We start from the raw sequence: 18,894 nt of genomic DNA on the forward strand, positions 1-18,894 counted from the left end.
CACATTTAATATAATAAACCATTTTTCACTAGAAAGGGGACTGTGATGAACTTATCCAGGACTAGATACCCAGGTTCAAGAGCAGCCTTTGACCACCAAACCTCAGACCTCCAATGGGCAGCTCCACCCTTTCTTAATTGTTCTGCAAACCACCAACCACAAAATTATGATCTCCAAAGCTCCAAAGCTCATTGGACAAGGCTTTTTTCTTTTCCATTCTTCCCTCCTTCTCTACAGACGTGTCATTCCTTCCTCATCTTTCCCTTTTTCCCTTCCACCACTTCCTTCTTCTCTTTAGGCCTCTCCACTCTCCTCAGGCCTGCCCTACTCTGCCCCAGTGACCAATTGCCAACCTTCTGCTCTCCCTCAGCTTCCCCCCTTCTCAGGTTTTTCCTTTCCTGCTGTCTGACAACTTTCTTCCATCCAGGTAACTCCCATTTTTATCTCCCCTTACAATGCCCTGAAAATGCAACATATATATAGGTTGTACCCCTCCTCCCTCCAACGGATCTCAATACTAACAGATTTCAGCCATCACTTCCAAAACTGCCCAATGCTCAATCACTTCTTGACAGCTCACCGTGTGAGGCTTGACACCTCCCCCTTTGGCAGCATTCCCCACACTCTCCGGTGGGCCAAGCCAAGAATTTACAATGAATATCAGCTCCCACAGATAATTCTGGCCCCACTGGTTATTTTAGTATCCTCATAGTGAATTAGAAGAAATTGAAATTGTCTATGTCACTGTTATATTACAAACTTGATGAGACATCTTTAACTCTTTGTGACCTCATCACCTCGGAGACATCACAAACTCTTTGTGTTATCACGTTGCCATTGTACCAACATGATCACATTGTGAAATCCCAAAACTATTATGACTTCAGAAGCTTTGAAAGAAAGCATGTCCTTTGTGACATGACAGGCCTTTTGTATACTCCTATCCTCATGTTGAGCTAATGACAATTGAGATCAGGCATGCCAATTAACATCGCAAAACCTTTGTGACATAATCACCAGTGTAACATCACATTGTCATTATGATAACATCAGCCCATCATGACATCATAAAACAACAATGACATCAAATCACATGTAATTGTGATGTCACAGATACATTGGAATGCCTATTGTGTGATCTCATTCTATTTCAAATATTGCTGGTGGGTTGATATCAGAAATACATTGTGACCACATAAGCATTATAATATCACCATACCTTGATGACACCACGTTGCCATTATTGTATCACTAATGCACTGTGACATCACAAAACAGTCTTATCCACATAATTTTTTTGACATGCTGCCAGTGTGATCTCTTTGGCCTCCCTGAGTTCATAAGTTGTTTAACTCATAATACTTCAGGCATGATATGTGATATCAAAAATCCACTGTGATATCATGACCACTGTGACATCACACTGCCAGATTTCTTGACACTGAGTCACATGAGACAACACAAACATGTTAAGACTCATTACACTTGTGCCAACATATGCCTTTGGATACATGATTATCCATTGTGAACTTATATAGTCATTGACAATTAGAGATCTGGCATGAGATTGTGACATCACCAACCCATTGTCAAATCACAAACCTATGTGACCTCATCACGTGTATGGCATCACCATTTGTAACTTCAAAACCATACTATCTCATGTAATGGTAGCATCACATTGCCAATGGGATATCTCTATCTCATTGCATTTTCACCAGCCTATTATGTCCTCATAATATTTTACAAAATTCATGGCCTTTCTGACTTCTAGATCCTTACCTGAACTCGTATCTTCATTGTGACCTAGTAGAATGAAATTGGACATGTAATGGTGATATTACACATTCATTGTGACATCACTATCCAAGTGTGACCTTATTATCACTTGACATCACAAACCCGTTGTGACATCATATTGCCACAGTGATATCATGATCACCGTGTGACATCCCAAAACTGTTGTGACCGCTTAGCACCTTTGAAAAAGCACATGGTGTTTGTGATATCATGGTCCCTTTGGGTAACCATGTCATTATGAACAAAGACAACTGACATCAGACATGCCAAATTACCATTACAAATGCATTGTGACATCACCTCCAGAGTGAGCTCACATTGTTGTTATAATACCATCAGCCCATTGTTATATTCCAAGATGACAATGACATCATGGCATTATGACATCACATTTTCATTGTGAGGTCCTAGAGACAATGCAATTGCCTATTCTGTGATTTCATTCTATCACAAATGTGGGATATAGGTTTATTTCAGAAACCCATTGTGACCACACCATCATTGTGACATTACAATCCTTTTTTGACCTCATATTTATATTGTGATATCATTAATGCAATGTAACATCACAAACCTGTCTTGTCCTCATAAGTTTTGTAAGAAGCGACTACCTTGGCCGGGCTAGATGCGGAGAGCTAAATTCAGTCTCAACCATGAACCTTCAGACCTCCAAAGAGCAGTTCAGCCATTTGTTAACTGGTCTGCAAACAACCAACTGCCAAAATAATGATCTCCAAAGCTCCACACTTCAAAGGACAAGGCTTTTTTCCTATCTCTTCATTCTCCTTCTCTACAGATCTGTCCTAACTTTCAGCTCTTTTCATTTTTTCCTTCCAGCATTCCATTCTTCGCTTCAGGCTACTCTGCTCTTGACAGGCCTGCCCTGCCTTGTTCAGGTGGCCAGTTGCCATCCTTCACCTCCTTCTCTCTCTCAATTTCCTCTCCTCCCAGGTCTTTGCCCTCCAGCAGTCTCAGCACTTCTTTCCATCCAGGCCTTTAACCTTTTTCTCTCCCCTTCTCTTGCTCTGAAAATGCAGCTTATATATAGGCAGTACCCTTCGCCAACTGCAATAATTTCTTGCCTTCCAGTTTTCAATTATCACTTACCAAATGTCCATGCCCAATCACTTCTTGGCAGCTCACCATGTGGGACTTGACATCCTATCTCCTTCAGCAGCATGTCCTGCCCCCTCCAGTGTCATGCACCCCCGCTTTCAATTGGTCCAGATTAGGAGGCCATGATGACTATCTGTTCCCATGGATTATAGGGGCACTGCTGGTTATTACAGTGTCCTCATGGTCAACTAGTAGCAATTGAAATTGGACAAATAATTGTGATATTACAAACTCGTGACATAACTGACCCATTGTGACCTCATCACCACTGTGACATCACAAACCCATTGTGACTTCACATTGTTGTTTTTGATACCAAGATCACATTGTGACATTTCAAATCTATTATAAGGTCTTATAACATTTGAAAAATACATAGCTTTGTGATATCAGAGTCCCTTTGTGTACCCAAAGCCCCACTGTGAAATATTGACAATTGAGAATCAGACATGACATTTTGACATCCAAAACAGTTTGTGAGATCATCATAATTGTGACATCACATTATCATTTTTATACCATCTACTCATTGAGAAATCACAAAACTATAATGATAGAATTATAACTTCACATTGTCATGGTGATATCATAGACACATTATGAATGCCTTTTCCGTGATTTCATTCTATTTCAATTGTGGCATGTAGGTAGATATCATAAAAAATCAGGAACTCATAATCATTGTGAGATCACAATCCCTTTGTATATCATGTTGCCATTGTGATATTACTAAACCACCGTGATATCACAAACCTATCCTCTCATGATAACTTTTGTGACATGCTGCAAGTCTGATACCTTAGGCCTTATTGTCCTCATAATCTGTTGTTGACCTCATTAGTTTTCATATATGACATTTGATATCACAAATTCCCAGTGACATCATGACCATGTTGGCATCATACTGCCAGATGTCATATCCATTTTGTCAAATTCTGACATCACAAAACTTTTAGGATTTCAATATATGTGTGACAACACATACTTTTAGAGAAACCACAGTCCCTTTGGGAACTCATATACTCATTGTAAGTTAGGACAATTGAGAAACATAATGTCATTGTGACATGCCCAACACATCACCAATATTTTGTGACCTCACAACCAATGTGGAATCATCAACTAATAGTGACACCAAAACAATATTTTGACATGATGTAATGAGTTGACATTGTCATGGTGATATCACTCTCCCATTGTTCATTCACAAACCTAAAATGACCTCCTAACATTTTTAAAAATTCATGTCCATTAGTACTTCCAACTCATTCTGTAAACTTGTATGCACATTGTGAAATAGTAACAATTGAAAATGAACTTGTGTTTAGATATTACAAATCATTATGACATCAAAAGCCCATTGTTACCTCATCAAAACTGTGTATAATAAAGCTATCATGACCCCTATGTACCTTTGAAAACACACATGGCATATGTGACATCATAGTCCCTTTGTGTACCCATATCTTCATTGTGAATACTTGACAATTGAATTCATATATGCCATTGTAACATCACAAACCTTTGTGACCCCATCACCAGTGGGACAACACATATTCATTATTACACAATTACCTCCTTGCAACATCACCAATTTACAATGACCTCATAGCATTATGACATTTATTGTCATTTTGATGTCATAGTCACATTGTAAATGCCTATTCTCTTATTTCATTCTATTTCAAATGTGGCATGTGGGTTGATGTCAGAAATATATTGTGATCTTATAAATATATGGCATCACAATCACTTTGTGACATCACAGTGCCATGGTGATATCACTAACACACTGTGATATCACAAACCTGCCCTGTCCTCATAAGTCTTGTGATGTAGAGCAATTGTGATGTCTTAGGCCCTTTATGAGCTCGTAATCTGTTTTCAACCTTATAATATTGCAGTTATGATATATGCTATAAGAAATCCACTGTGGCATCATGACCATTGTGACATCACACTGACAGACATCATAAACATTGTGTCACACAGTGACATCACAATCCTCCTCTGACTTCATAAAGTTTGTGAAAACACATGACTTTGGAGATACCACAGTCTGTTTTGAACTCATATTCTCTGTGATTTCATGACAAATGAGATCCGTTATGCCATTTGGATATCACTAATCAATTGTGACATCATAGACCCCTTACCGTATGGCATCACCAATTAATTGTGACATCAAAACCTTTTGTAATGTCACAATGTGACAAGATGATCATGACATCTGTCAGTGTGATGTCACAATGGTCATGATGTCACAGTTGATTTCTGTTATCTCAAGTCATACATGAAATATGAGGTTGATAACAAATTATGAGGGCAAAAAGGTCTAAGATATCACAATGTCAGCATATCACAAAAGTTATGAGGACAGGAGAGCTTTGTGATGTCACATTGTGTTAGTGATATCACAATGGTACTGTGATGTCACAAAGTGATTATGATGTCAAAATGGTTTGTAGGCACAAAATTGCGTTTCTGATATCAACTCTCATGCCACATTTGAAATACAATGAAATCACAGAATAGGCATTCACAATGTATCTATGATGTCACAATGAGAATTGTTGTCATAATGCGATTCTGTCATTGAGTTTGGTGATGTCACAATGAGCTGATGCTCTCATAATGAAAATGTGATGTCACACTGTTGAGGATGTCACAAACACTTTTTGATGTTATAATGGCATGTCTGATCTCAATTGTCATTACTTAACAACAAGGATATGGATACACAAAGGGACTGTGATGTTGAAAAGGGTATGTGATTTTCAAAGGAGCTAAGAGGTCATAATAGATTTGAGATGTAACAATAGAATCATCATGTAACAATGACAATGTTGTCACAATGGCTTTGTGATGTCGTGGCGGTGATGATGTCAAAATGGGTTTGTGATGTCACAACGAGTTTGTAATACCACAATCAAATTTCCAATTCCAATTGCTACTAGTTCACATGGAGGATACTGTAATAATTAGCAGTGCCCGATAATCTATAGGGTCTGATAATCAGCATGGGCCCATCTCCTGGCCAGCTGGGGAGGACAAAGAATGCCACCAAAGAAGGTGAGACATCCTGTGGGAGGGACTGGTGCATTAATCACCATGTGTTGAGCTGTTAAGAAGTGATTGGGTTGTGGGCAGTTTGGGTTGTGATAGTCGAAAACAGGCAGTTGGAGTGGAGAAGGGGTACAGACTTTACAAAGGCTGCTTGTTCAGGGCAATAGGTGAGAGAAAAAGGAAAAAGTCCTGGAAGGAAAGAACTGGTGTGATAGCATAAGGGGAAAGACCTGGGTGGAGAGGAAGTTGAGAGAGGGTAGAAGGTGAAAAGGATGGCAACTGACGAGCCCTGCAAAGCAGTTCAGGTCTGTGGAGAGTGGAGAGCCCTAAAGAGAAGAAGGAACTGGTAGAAGGGAAAAAGGAAAAGACCTCGAACGAAGTATAGGTCTGTAGCAAAGGAGAGATAAAGAGAAGAAGAAAAGAGGCTGTCCCTTTAATGTTTGGAACTTTGGATATCATAATTTTGGGGGTTGCTGGTTTGGAGAACATTTATTATATAAAACGTGTCTCAATGGATTTTCTTGAACTACAGAGGTCTTAATTTTTGAAGACTCCATGGAAAAATCCCCATAGGTGTGAGTGTCAGCCTTCAGGGTTGAGAGTCTACCTCGAGTGTTTGTCTCCGGAGGTCCAACATGGACAAAAGACATTTATGTACCTCTAGAGGTGCATGTTGGCAAGCTTGCCAGCTTGTTTAGGACCCCTCTGGAAGCAATTAGTGGCTTCCTTGGGACGCCATCTGGAACTTACTTGAGAGATAATGTAGGGCTTCCATGGGAAGCCATCTGGAACCTCATCAATAGTATATCTGCAACTTCCTTGAGAAGCCATCTGAGACCTATGCTGGAGGTCATCTGGGGCCTTCTCCAGGGGCCATCTTGGACTTTCTCCAGAAGTCATCTGGAGCTTCCTCAGGAGGCCACCTGAGACCTCTTCAAAAGTAGTCATTGGGGCTTTCTTAAGAGGCAATCTAGGACCACCTCCTGAGGTCATCTGGAGCTTCTTTGGGAGGTCATCTCAGGCTACCATGATGAGAAATCTATAACCGTCTTTGGACATCATCTGGGACTTCCTTGAGAAGCTATATAGGACCTTCCCTGGAGGTCATCTGTTGCTTTCTCAAGAGGGTTATTTGGAACTTCCTCTGGAGTTCATATGTGGCCTCATTTGAGTGGCCATCTGGGAGCTACTTGAGAGGTAATGTCAGCCTCATTGAAAAGACATCTGGAAACTCCTTTGGAGATTATCTGACACTTCCTTGGGAATCAATTTGGAACCTCCATGAGAGGTCATCTAGGGCCTACTAGGGAGGACATATGTGAAATCATCCAGAGGTCATCTGTGGCCTCCTCAAGACACAATCTGGGACATTCTCTCTGTCATCTGGGACCTCTTGTAGAGGTCAACATTGAGAGGTATGACACATATTGGTTAAGTGTCTGTGGCTCTTGGTCTTTCTTTGTATGTATGCGGATAGTTCTATCTGTGTCCTGCATACACCTGTTTACTTCTTTTCTCAGAATGGGAGAACAAGGCCTTAGGTTGTCATATCCAAAAAAATATTCTCCCCCAGGCTTACAGAATTCCTCAGAGGAAGATGCACTGATGTACTCTCTCTCCTATTCTTTGCCATCAGCACCTCTAATGTTAAGTCTTCCCATACCAAAAGTGGTTACTTGTACTAGTCTGAGGTGGTACAATGTGGTATGTTACCCTTATTACCTTTGAGAAAGGAACATGGAGGAGATGGTGGGCAAGCCCTATTTCTAGTATATGTTCCCTTTACAACTAGTGACCTATATAACTAGAAACAGCAAAATCCATCCTTTTCAGAAAAAAAGGGGTTCATTACTTCATTAGAGGCAGTAATTTTCACACACAAGCACATCTGGGATGAGTGTCAGCAAATTTTACATGCACTTTTCACCTGGTAGAAAAGGGAGTGAATCCTTCTTGGTGACTTGAAGGTGGTCCTTCGACCAGAGAGTAGCCCCACTATTGATACAGAAAGTCTTTCCATAGACTTACCCAAGCTTAGACTAACAGCAATTGAGGTATGGAGGTGCTTACCTATAATTACCAGGTTCTGTTAGCAGGGATACCGCAGTGGCTAAAAAGCCAAATCATCAATCTAAGGTGGGTGAGATGGTACAGTTCCCCAGTGAGTACCCTAATGCTTTTCTGAAACTTCTCCCAGAAGCCTATAGGACATATAGGCCTATAGATCTTGAAGCCCTGGAGAATGAAAGAGCCCTAAATATGGCATTTGTTACCCAGACAGCCCCAAATATTAGAATAAAACTTCAAAAGTCAGAAGGTTTTGAGGGAAAAAGTTTATTCTAATTTGGAAGTAGTCGCCCAGAGGGTGTTTGTTAACAGAGATACCCGGGAAAAAGAGTCTAAGAAGAGGGTTTGAGTTTTGGTAGGAGCACCAGAATAGGGATCAAGAAACTCTTGGCAAAGACAGTACAATTCATTTCCAAATGGCAATAGGGAACCTCTAAGAATACATCAGTGTGCTTATTGCAAACAAAATGGACATTGGGAAAAGGAATGTCCAAGGAGGAGAAAGATAGAAAATGACAGGTTAATTAATCACATTAACCACCTGGAAAATGTCTTCATATCTCTGGAGAAACATGCAAAGGAGCTTGGGGCTCTGAATTCCAACTATGTTCAATTTAAAAACAGCCCTCGCCGGGCACTGGTGGCTCACGCCTGTAATCCTAGCTACTCAGGAGGCTGAGATCTGAGGATCACGGTTCAAAGCCAGCCTGGGAAGGAGAGACCGTGAGACTCCTATCTCCAATAAACCACCAGAAAACCAGAAGTGGTGCTGTAGCTCAAGTGGTAGAGCGCTCGCCTTGAGCTGAAGAGCTGAGGGACAGCGCCCAGGCCCAGAGTTCAAGCCCCACGACCGACAAAATAAATAAATAAATAAAAAGCAGCCCTCTGAACTTCAGAAATATGGCAAAGAAAAAATTCCACCCTTCTATCTCAAAACATAGTCTTATAAAAGACTGTGTCTCCAATATGTGCCAGTCAAAACCCACCAAGAGATTAAAAGCACATTGGAGAAAACAGAGAGAATTATTTGACATGAAGAAAAGATTTGAAGATATAAATTAGGAACTTGTGAGAGTCAAAAATGAGAAGAAAATCCTCAAAAGGAACCTAGAAAACACTCAAAATCAAATGAAATTCAAGTACATTAGCCTGGGTGAGCATGAGGCAAATTAGGGGACCACAGGTCAGAGGCAAACAGAAGCACAGGACAGCAATTTTGCCATCCTTGCTAACCACAAGTGAGGCCAAGAAGAGATCCTTATGCTGCATTAAGAAATCATTGCCATGCAAAAGGAGCTGAACCTCATATAAGAATGTATTTGGCTGAAGTACATGTCAATTATTAGCTTTGAAGTGTGTCACCAGAAATTCAAAGCAAAAGAGAAAGAAGGAAAGGGTAGTTAGCAGAGAAGATGGGGAAGTGCTGTGTCATAGAAGATGAGGCCAAGAAAAGTGAAAAGGAAAATATCAGGCCCAAGTTCTCAATTATTAACTAATGCCCTAGGAATAAATTGGCAGTTACATTCCATTTATAAGCCTCAGAGTTTAAGCACTAAAAAGAATGAATATGACCTTAAAGAAAACTTTAACTAAATTAAAGTACAGAAACGCAATGTCTAGGTAAGCCTCCTCCACTTCACTCTCCTTTGAGGAAGATGTAGCCCTTATGTTAATGGATTCAATCCCTTGAAATACTTTAGTGTAGAACACCCCCTTGGGTTCCTAAAATTAGGAAGGCTATATTAACAGAAATGTCTAAATACAAACTGCAGGTTTTACAACGTATTCTTTTATGTACCTCTCCTTTAGTAACTAAGGCCCAACGGCTGGATAAGAAAAAGTCCAACTGAAGGGGAGGGACCAAGAAAGTGATGGAACAGCAGGGAAACACCACAGCTCTCTCCAACCAAATACTGAGTTTGGATTTCAATGCTCTGTTTCTCCAAGTGACCCACAAAAAAGGCAATTACTCAGAGAGATAAAGGAAGTGCAAAAAGAAAAGGGAAAAACCTACAGAGACAGTAAAGTGGGAAGACCCTTCCCCCACCCTTTGTTGGTGATGGCGCTCCATGTTGCGCAGCTTAAGTGATGGGGTTTTGTGCCAAGTTGCTTAAGTGCCCCGGGACTGGACCCTATGAGGACCACACACCCACAAGCATCCCAAGTCTCCCAGGAGACTCCCAAGAGCTGGGCCAACCCAGAATATACAAACAGAAATCTCAGAAGGCAGAGCTGGAACAAAGACTCCCCTCACCCTCCCTGGTACAGCGCCTCTGCCTGGCTGGTACAAGTAGCCCATCCCAGTCAGGAGCAGTAGCAGCTGTCAACAGTGGCAAATGACCCTAGTCTTTCAGGGTGGCACCTCTGTCCTGCTGGTGTAAATAGCCTAGCCTAACCTGGAACAGCAGCAGCAGCTGGCAGTGCTGGCAAAACACCCAGAATTGGGGCACAATGCCTCTTGGAACTTGCCCAGACCAGCCTGGGGCGGCAGCGGAGGCTGAGGTGGGGACAGCTACAGTGAACAAGTCCAGACCTGTGGTAGTTTGTGACTCTCCATACTGGCCTGCATAAGTGGCCCAGCCTAACCTGAGACAACAGCAGTGGTTAACACCTGACTTGTAGTGGGGTGCCTGGCTTGCATAAGTGGCCCAACTGATCCTGGGGCAGTGGCAGCAGCTGGGGTAGTGGCAACAGCTGTGGCAACAGCAGTGGGATCAAGAGTGGCAGCAAACAACTCTGGAAAGGTAGTGGGTGTGGCACCTCTCCATACTGGTTTGCATAAGCAGCCCATGGTGGCAAAGGTGGTGAACAACCCTAGACCTGAAGCAGGGTGTGGTGCTGAGCAACCCCAGAAGAGAATCCCTGGGCTGGCTTTGAACTTGAATACACAGATCTGAGCCTCCTGAGTAGCTAGAATTAAAGGTATTCACACCAGTAGGGTCTTCCTCTTGCAACCCCCCTAACTTTTTCTAAAATAGATAATTTCTTAGTTCAAACATGGAATTTAAGCAAATACAAGAGGATCAACATAATACTCTGTATTCTATCTGAGCATAGTGGAATCTCCCAGACTTTCCTGCCTGGGCTGGATTTGAAACGTGATCCTCACATCTCAGCCTCCTGAGGAGCTAGGAGGACAGGTGTGAGCCACCTGTGCCTGGATGATCTGGCCTTACACCACAGTGGACTAGGAGCCCCTGAAATCTTTTCTTTAATTTTCCTGTGCTAGTTTTGGGGCTTGAACTCAGGGTCTGGGCTTTGGTCTCTAAAATTTTTCCTTCAAGGTTACCACTTTACCATTTGTGCCACAGCTCCATTTCTAGATTTTGGTAGTTAATTGCCAAGAAGTGTCTCATTAACGTCCTCTCCTGAGCTCGCTTGACCCTCGATCTATATCTCAGTCTCCTGAGTAGCTAGGATTTACAGGGGTTGAGCGACTGGTGGAATTGGGCTAGAAGCTTTTCTAAAGCAGGAGTTTTTCCCTGTGTTTGCCCTGACTCCTCCATTCAAAGGAGGCCTGAGGGTCAGGAGTTGTGAAAACAGGTTTCCAGCCACAGGAAATGGCTTTGGGTCCTTGGTGAAAAGAAAAGCTAATCGTCCCCCAGTGCGCTATTCTGGGACCCCACCCTCTGCCCTGTGACTCAAGTCAACTTTGACCCAGACTTGAATATCCTGCCAGACTTTTCTGAAGCCATAACACCTTCATACCATTCACACCACCTGTGCTACAGCACACCTCAGGACCTTTGCCCATGCTATACTTTCTGCCTGAGGCTCTCTGTCCTGTACCCACATATTAGAAATACTGTGAAATTTTGGCACTGGGTATATCACATCCTGGAGAAAGTCTTTCCTTCCCTTCTCCATCTTTTTTTTTTTAATATTGAGTTGCTAGACATGGAATTTGTGCAGGCTGACTGGCAAATGCTCTATATTGGTGTATGTGTGTGTGTGTGTGTGTGTGTGTGTGTGTGTGTGTGTGTGTGTGTGTGTGTGTGTGTGTGTGCCAATCCTGGGGTTTTAATTCAGGGCCTGGATGCTATCCTATCCCTGAGGTTTTGTGCTCCAGGCTAGCACTGTACTACTTGAACAACAGCTCTTCTTCTGGCTTTTTGGGTGTTTAATTGGAGAAAAGTTTCTTAAATTGACTTTTCCGCTTGCAATTAGGATCCTTCCTCCTGAGTAGCTTACAGGGGTGAGCCACCAGCACTGCCCTCTACCCTACCTCTTACCTATAACCTCGGCCCTCCTCTGAGTCCGAGAAGAATATGTCTCACCAGGATCAAATTTTTTTGCCCAGTCTTGGTGAGTGAACTCAAATCTCATACTTGGGAGAGACTCTAAACATGTGAAGACTGTGACAAATGTTTCCATTTAATTATATATCATGTTTCAACACTTAATATAATGTTAATGAAAAATGAGTCAATGTCCTAAATTTTTGTGTATAATTTTATAATAGATGTGCAAAATATAATGTGTATAATAATACTAAATACAACAATCAATAAATGAATCAAAGAAAAATACAATACAAAATCAATAATAAAATTATAATCTGAAATTAACATACATATATAAGTATATATCATGTATTACACATGTATAGAAATATTTATTCCATTGCAGGGCCATCATTCAGGCCCTGGGAACTCTATCCTGAATTTGTTTTCCTCAAGGACAATGAGCTTCACATTCACCCATGGTACAAAAGAGTTACCTGGATGGTGAGCTCAAAAACTAGCAATGACAGAAATACTGGCCCCAGTTCCAAGACAGTGACTTAATTTTTTTAATGGAAGCAGTTATGATTATTCAGTTCCATACTGAGCATTAAAAAATAGTGTAGAGTTTTGTACAGCTATTCAAACATCCTGCCCTTACTTCCAAAGTGCTTCTCTGAGAACTACATTGTTTCTCCTTTTTTGTATGTTTTTTATTGTAAAAATGTTCTACAGAGGGGTTACAGTTCCAGGAGCAAGGTAATGAATACATTTCCTAATGAGCATTGTTTACTCCTCCTGTGTTTTTCCCCTATCATCCCTTCCCTCCCATCTCCACAACTACATCCCCCTGCTGAGGTCAGTGACTTAGGTTTTCATTTTTGGTTGGCACAAGGCTTGAACTCAAGTAATGGCAACTCTTTGCTCACATTTCTACAGATTTACCAAGACCCTGAGTTCAAATCCCAGGCTTTAAATTAAAACTTGCAGAAATTCCAAACTAGGGAGCTTTATTTTTTTTTTAATTGTATTTTATTTTATTTGAGAACATACTGTACAGAGGGGCTACAATTACATGGGCAGGATAATGCATACATTTCTTACCAAGCATTGCAGTCTCCTCCTTTGTTTACCCTTCACTTCCCTTCCCAGCCTCCCCCCTCCCTCACCCAATTTTACCCCCCTCCCCCCACCCAATTATACCCCCTCCCCCCCCACACCGACATTGTAAAGCTGGTTTTGACATGACATTTTGTACTTCTCATTGTTGCAACAGGTCCACCTGAATCCTTAAACGACTTGTTTGTCCCCATCTCCTCCACATGTTATACTGACATCAAATATAGTGAAAGCGGGGGTTACACTATGGGGGAGGGACATACAAAGCAACAAAGAAATAATCTTATAAATGCGTTAGAAACACATGCATGAAAGAAACGAAAACATTAAAATACATATTTAAGGGTTCATTTTCCTAACATCACATTATCTGACCTTTTCCGCTTGACTCATACCTATACTAGATATTGCAAATAAGGGAAACCCTGGGACCTATGCTTCTTTGGGCCTGTCTTACTTCACTTAATATTAGTTAAATAATTATACATATATATACATATGTATATATATACATGTGTATATATATATATATATATATATATATATATATATGTATGTATGTTGATTTTGGCCAAGCATGGGGCTTGAACCCAGGTCGTGGAAATTCTACTTCAGCTTGGATATGCCTTAGCTGGGGTACAGTATCTGGACCCATAGCCGATCCTGGGCCAAGAGGGCTTTCAGGAAGAAAAAATCGTTGGAAAGCACAAAAAGTGGTGAGCTGCAGAGAGCTGGGGTTTTACGATTTTTTTTCTTTGAACAGTGACCATCCTGGGTCTGAATGACAAAGCTGCAAAGTGGACCTGACCTGCCATTGCTGGTGGCTGGCAGGCTATCAATGAAGCCATAGGCCAACCTGTCAACATAGTCCCTGGGTGAAATCGTAGTTCTGACATCAATCACAGGAGATCACAAGAGACTCATTCTTATGCATAGGAATACTGATTGAAAGAGAAGTTTATTCATCGGTCTACTGTAAAGTTGGATGCAATAATCCTAGAATGCTGATTGAGCTTAATTAATAGTTTATTAAGCATGAAAAGAGCAATATTCCTTCAATTGCGGTTTAATAAATACCTAAGAGTTGGTAGGAACATAGTGGGTGTCATTCTATCATACATAGACGGCTATGGAACTCTTTACAAATATGTATATTTATTTGTATACCTCCGTCTGCCTATCCATGTATCCCTGTTTTGGCTAAACCTGGGGGTCGATCTCAGATCCTAGGAACCACTTGACATCTTCATTGGCTAGAGGCTGCCATGCTCAAACTCACCCAATCATGAATTGGGCCTGCTAGGCACTAAGTTCAGATCCTGGCACTGCCAGGCATAATTGAGAACACATCTAACATCTAGATCTTATGTGACATCTAGATCTTATGTAAACAATGTAATAAATGCTATAGGTGTCATCAGAGTCAATAAAATAAATTCTAAATAAATGAATGACACAAGAAATAAAATAAATAAGCACACCAAACACAATATGGACTGATCATCTGTAAGGAAGTATAAATACTATCTGAAATATACATAAGGAGGGCTGGGAAGGTGGCTCAGTGCTAGAGCTCCTGCCTTGCATGCATGAGACCCTGGGCTCAATTCCTCAGCACCACATAAGCAGAAAAAAAAAAACCCGGCAGTGGCGCTGTGGCTCAAGTGATAGAGCACTAACCTTGAGATGATGAACTGAGGGACAGCGCCCAAGCCCAGAGTTTAGGCCCAAAAGTGGCCCCCCAAAAAATTATATACAGAGAATCTTTTCTATGACTGAGGCTTGAATTCAGTCCCCCTATGCGGAGGGAATGGCGGGAGATCTTGAGGTACTAGTTTCTGGCCTGGGAAGAGTCATGGAATGTGATTGATCTCATCCTTGAATGAGTAGTTTGTGCATGATGCAAGTAGGAAATGATAGGCAAGACTCATGGAGTATCGATTATTTGTAAAGAAGTTGATGAAGCATGACAATAATCATCACAGTAATGAAATGGAGGCATCAGTAAAGATCCAAGAATCTGTATTCACACAGATTGGATTCCACCACAGGTTACCATCTCTCCTACTCTATACATGCATACTACCTTCAGCTTATGAATGGATGACTGCTGTGCTCACCACTCTCCCCTGGGAGGGGGGCTCAATCGCAGGTTCCAAAGGCTGGTGTGCTCATGTGGACAAATTCACCACTTGGTCCTGCTAGGCACCGAGTTCAGATTCCCTGCCCTGCCAAAATATTGATCTTGATGTCAGAAGTCAATCATTGCACCTGTTTTCTTTCTGTGCATGTCCTGGATCTCAGCTAGGATGGACAATGCTTGAGCCACCCTGTGGCCATGGGAATAAGTTGTTATCCATGTCAGCCCAGTTATTCCTGTCATCATATACTCAAGAAAATACACAATACACCCATGAATAGCATACAAAATAAAGAGAATAACTACACTCAATGAACGATGCAGTCCACACATGGATGTGAATATACATCCCATGTTTCAATGATCATTGAGGACTATTTTGGCCTCCCTGGGGCTCGATCTCAGTTCCTGGGAACGGCCCAGCTCCTTAGTGGCTCACAGTCTGGTGTGATCACGTGGACCCATTGGGCAGTTTGGCCTCCTAGGCCAAAAGTTTGAGTCCCAGCACTGCCAAAAATTCACCCTGATGTAAGAAACCAGTCGTTGCACTTGTTTTCCTGTACTGGGCAAGTTCTGGGGCTCAGCTAGGAAGGAGAATGTATATGCAACTCTATACTCATGGGAATAGGTTGTCATCCAGTTCACCACAGTTATATTTGTCATCCTATACTCAAGGAAATACACAATACATCAATGAATAAGACACAAAACAAAGAGAATGACTACACCAAACGCAAGATGCCACCCACCCATGTTTGGAAATATAGATCCTCTATTTAATTATGAATTTATGACTATATTGGCCCCCACCAGAGCTCCATCTCAGGTCCCAGGAATGGCCTAGTTCCTTAGTGGCTCAAAGCCTGGTGTGCTCACCATGACCCATTCACCAATTGGGCCTGCTAGGTTTGAGTTCAAATTCCTGCACTACCAAACTATTTATTCTGATGTGAGAAGCCTAAGGTGGCACAGGTTTTCCTGTCCTGTGAATGTCCTGGGTCTCATTGAGGATGGAGAATGCTATATTGGTAACTCTTAGCCATGGGAATAGGTTGTCATCCATGTCAGCACAGTTATATCTGTCACCCCATACGCAATAAAATACACAATACATCCATGAAAAAGACACAAAATAGAAAGAATAACTACACTGAATGCAAGATGCATACCACACCTGTAAGTAAAGAAAAATCTTATGTTTTAAAAAGGTGGGCTTGTTATTTTGTCCAGTGCTGGGGCTTCAAATCAGGCCCTGCACCAGGCCTGATATTCTATTCTTCAAAGATGGTGAGCTTCCCCTTCTTCCACAGTGCAACAGAATTATCCAGACCTGAGCTGAAAATCCCAGCACTGACAAAAGATTCATATTGATGTCAGAAACTAAAAATCCCAGCACTGACAAAAGATTCATACTGATGTCAGAAGCCAGTCGTTGTGACTTTTATCCTCCCCTGTGAAAGTCCTGGGTCACAAATATGATGGAGAATGCATGGACAACACTGTCACCTTGGTAATGGGTTCTCATCCATGTCAGCACTGTCATAGAAGTCACCATACTTATTAAAATACACAATACCTCCATGAATTAGAGACAAAATAAGGAGAATAATTGCACTGAACCCAAGATGCTAACCAAACATATATGTCAATATAGATCCTTTGTTAAATTATGAATTTCTGACTATAGTGGACCACCCTTGGAATCAATGTCATATTCTGGGATTGGCCACACTCCTTAGTTGCTCACAGGTTCATATGATTACCTTGACTGATTGGCCAATTTGTTTTGCTCTGCCCTGAGTTCAGATACCAGCACTATCAACAAGTGGTTCGTGGAGTAAGAAGGAGAGTGTGAAACTTTTTTTCCTTTACTCTGAGAATCCTGGGGGTAAGGCATGAGAGAGAACATTTCTACAAATCTAGATGTTCTGTGATAGGTTGTCATCAATGTAATAAACACATTGAGTACATAAATGAATAAAACAGAAGATACTAGGAACAACCCCACCAAACATGTATGGACTGAACATCTATAGGTAAGTATAAATCCTAATTTAACAATATATAGAAATAGTATGATTTCCAGGTCTGGGTCGTGAATTCAGGACTAGTGAACAGACCTGACTTTTTTATTTTCATGTAAGGTGATCTTCCCCTTTATGCACATTGCTGCAGATTTACCCAGAGCCTGAGTTACAATCCAAAGCCTGTAAGAATAAACTGTGTGAATTGCAAGCCAGGGAGTTAATTTTTTTCTCAGCATGGGTCTTGAACTCAGGTCGTGGCAACACTGCCTCAGCTTTGATCACACTAGGATGGGGTGCAGCCACTGGACACACAGGTGCTTCTGGGATTCTACACCCCCACGTTTTGCAAGGAAAACAATGCACAGAAAAATGTGGCCTTTTATGTTTTCTTCCTTTGCACAGTGACCCTTCTGGGTCTGAATGACACTGTTGCAAAGGGTACTTCACCTTGCATTTCTGAAGGCTGGCAGACATTCAAAGAAGCCATAGGCCCACGTGGCAACATAGGCCCTCATTTCAAATCCCCATACTGACACCAACCAATGGCAGGAAGTACTAAGAAACTGGTTCCCATCCAAAGGCATAACACTGGAATTTTGTCAATGTCACAGTTGAATGAGTTGATCGTGAATGATGATCCTATAAAATTAACAGCATCATTTCAGAAGGCTGATTGATTTTATTTAATATTTATGAAGCATTAAAAGAATATTATTACTTACAGGAACACAATAATTTCAGGACACTGAGTGCTTTCATTAATATTTTAAGGATGAAAACAATAACATTAATTACATGGATGCATAATAAATACCCAGGAATTGGTAGGAATATAGTCTATATAACTGAATAATGTATAAACATCTCTGGCACTCTATAAACACACACACACACACACACACACACACACATATGGCATCTACATGTCAATCTGTTCTTCTTTGGTTAACCCCAGGGGTTCTCAGGTCCATGGAACAACCTGCACCTCAATTTCCCCCAGGATGGCATGTTTGCACTCACCCATTCATGAATTTGGCCTTGTAGGCCATGAGTTCAGATGTCAGTACTCCCAAACAATGAATTGTGGAGTAAGAGGATGATGGTGACACATGGGTTCCTTTACTGTGCATCTTCTGTGTGTCAGGTATGAAGTGGAATACATCTGTAGACCTATATCCTATGTAGTCAATGTTTTATGTGCTATAATAGTCAATACAATAAATGGTCAATACATGAATAAAACAAAAAATAAAATAACTACTCTGAATGCAATACGGAGTCAACATATGTATAAGAATATAAAACATATATGTAAATTGTACATGAATAGGGTGTT

The sequence above is a fragment of the Dipodomys merriami genome, unplaced genomic scaffold (assembly GCF_024711535.1).
Source record: "Dipodomys merriami isolate MVZ:Mamm:240054 unplaced genomic scaffold, mDipMer1.0.p SCAF_1046, whole genome shotgun sequence".
Taxonomy (NCBI): domain Eukaryota; kingdom Metazoa; phylum Chordata; class Mammalia; order Rodentia; family Heteromyidae; genus Dipodomys; species Dipodomys merriami.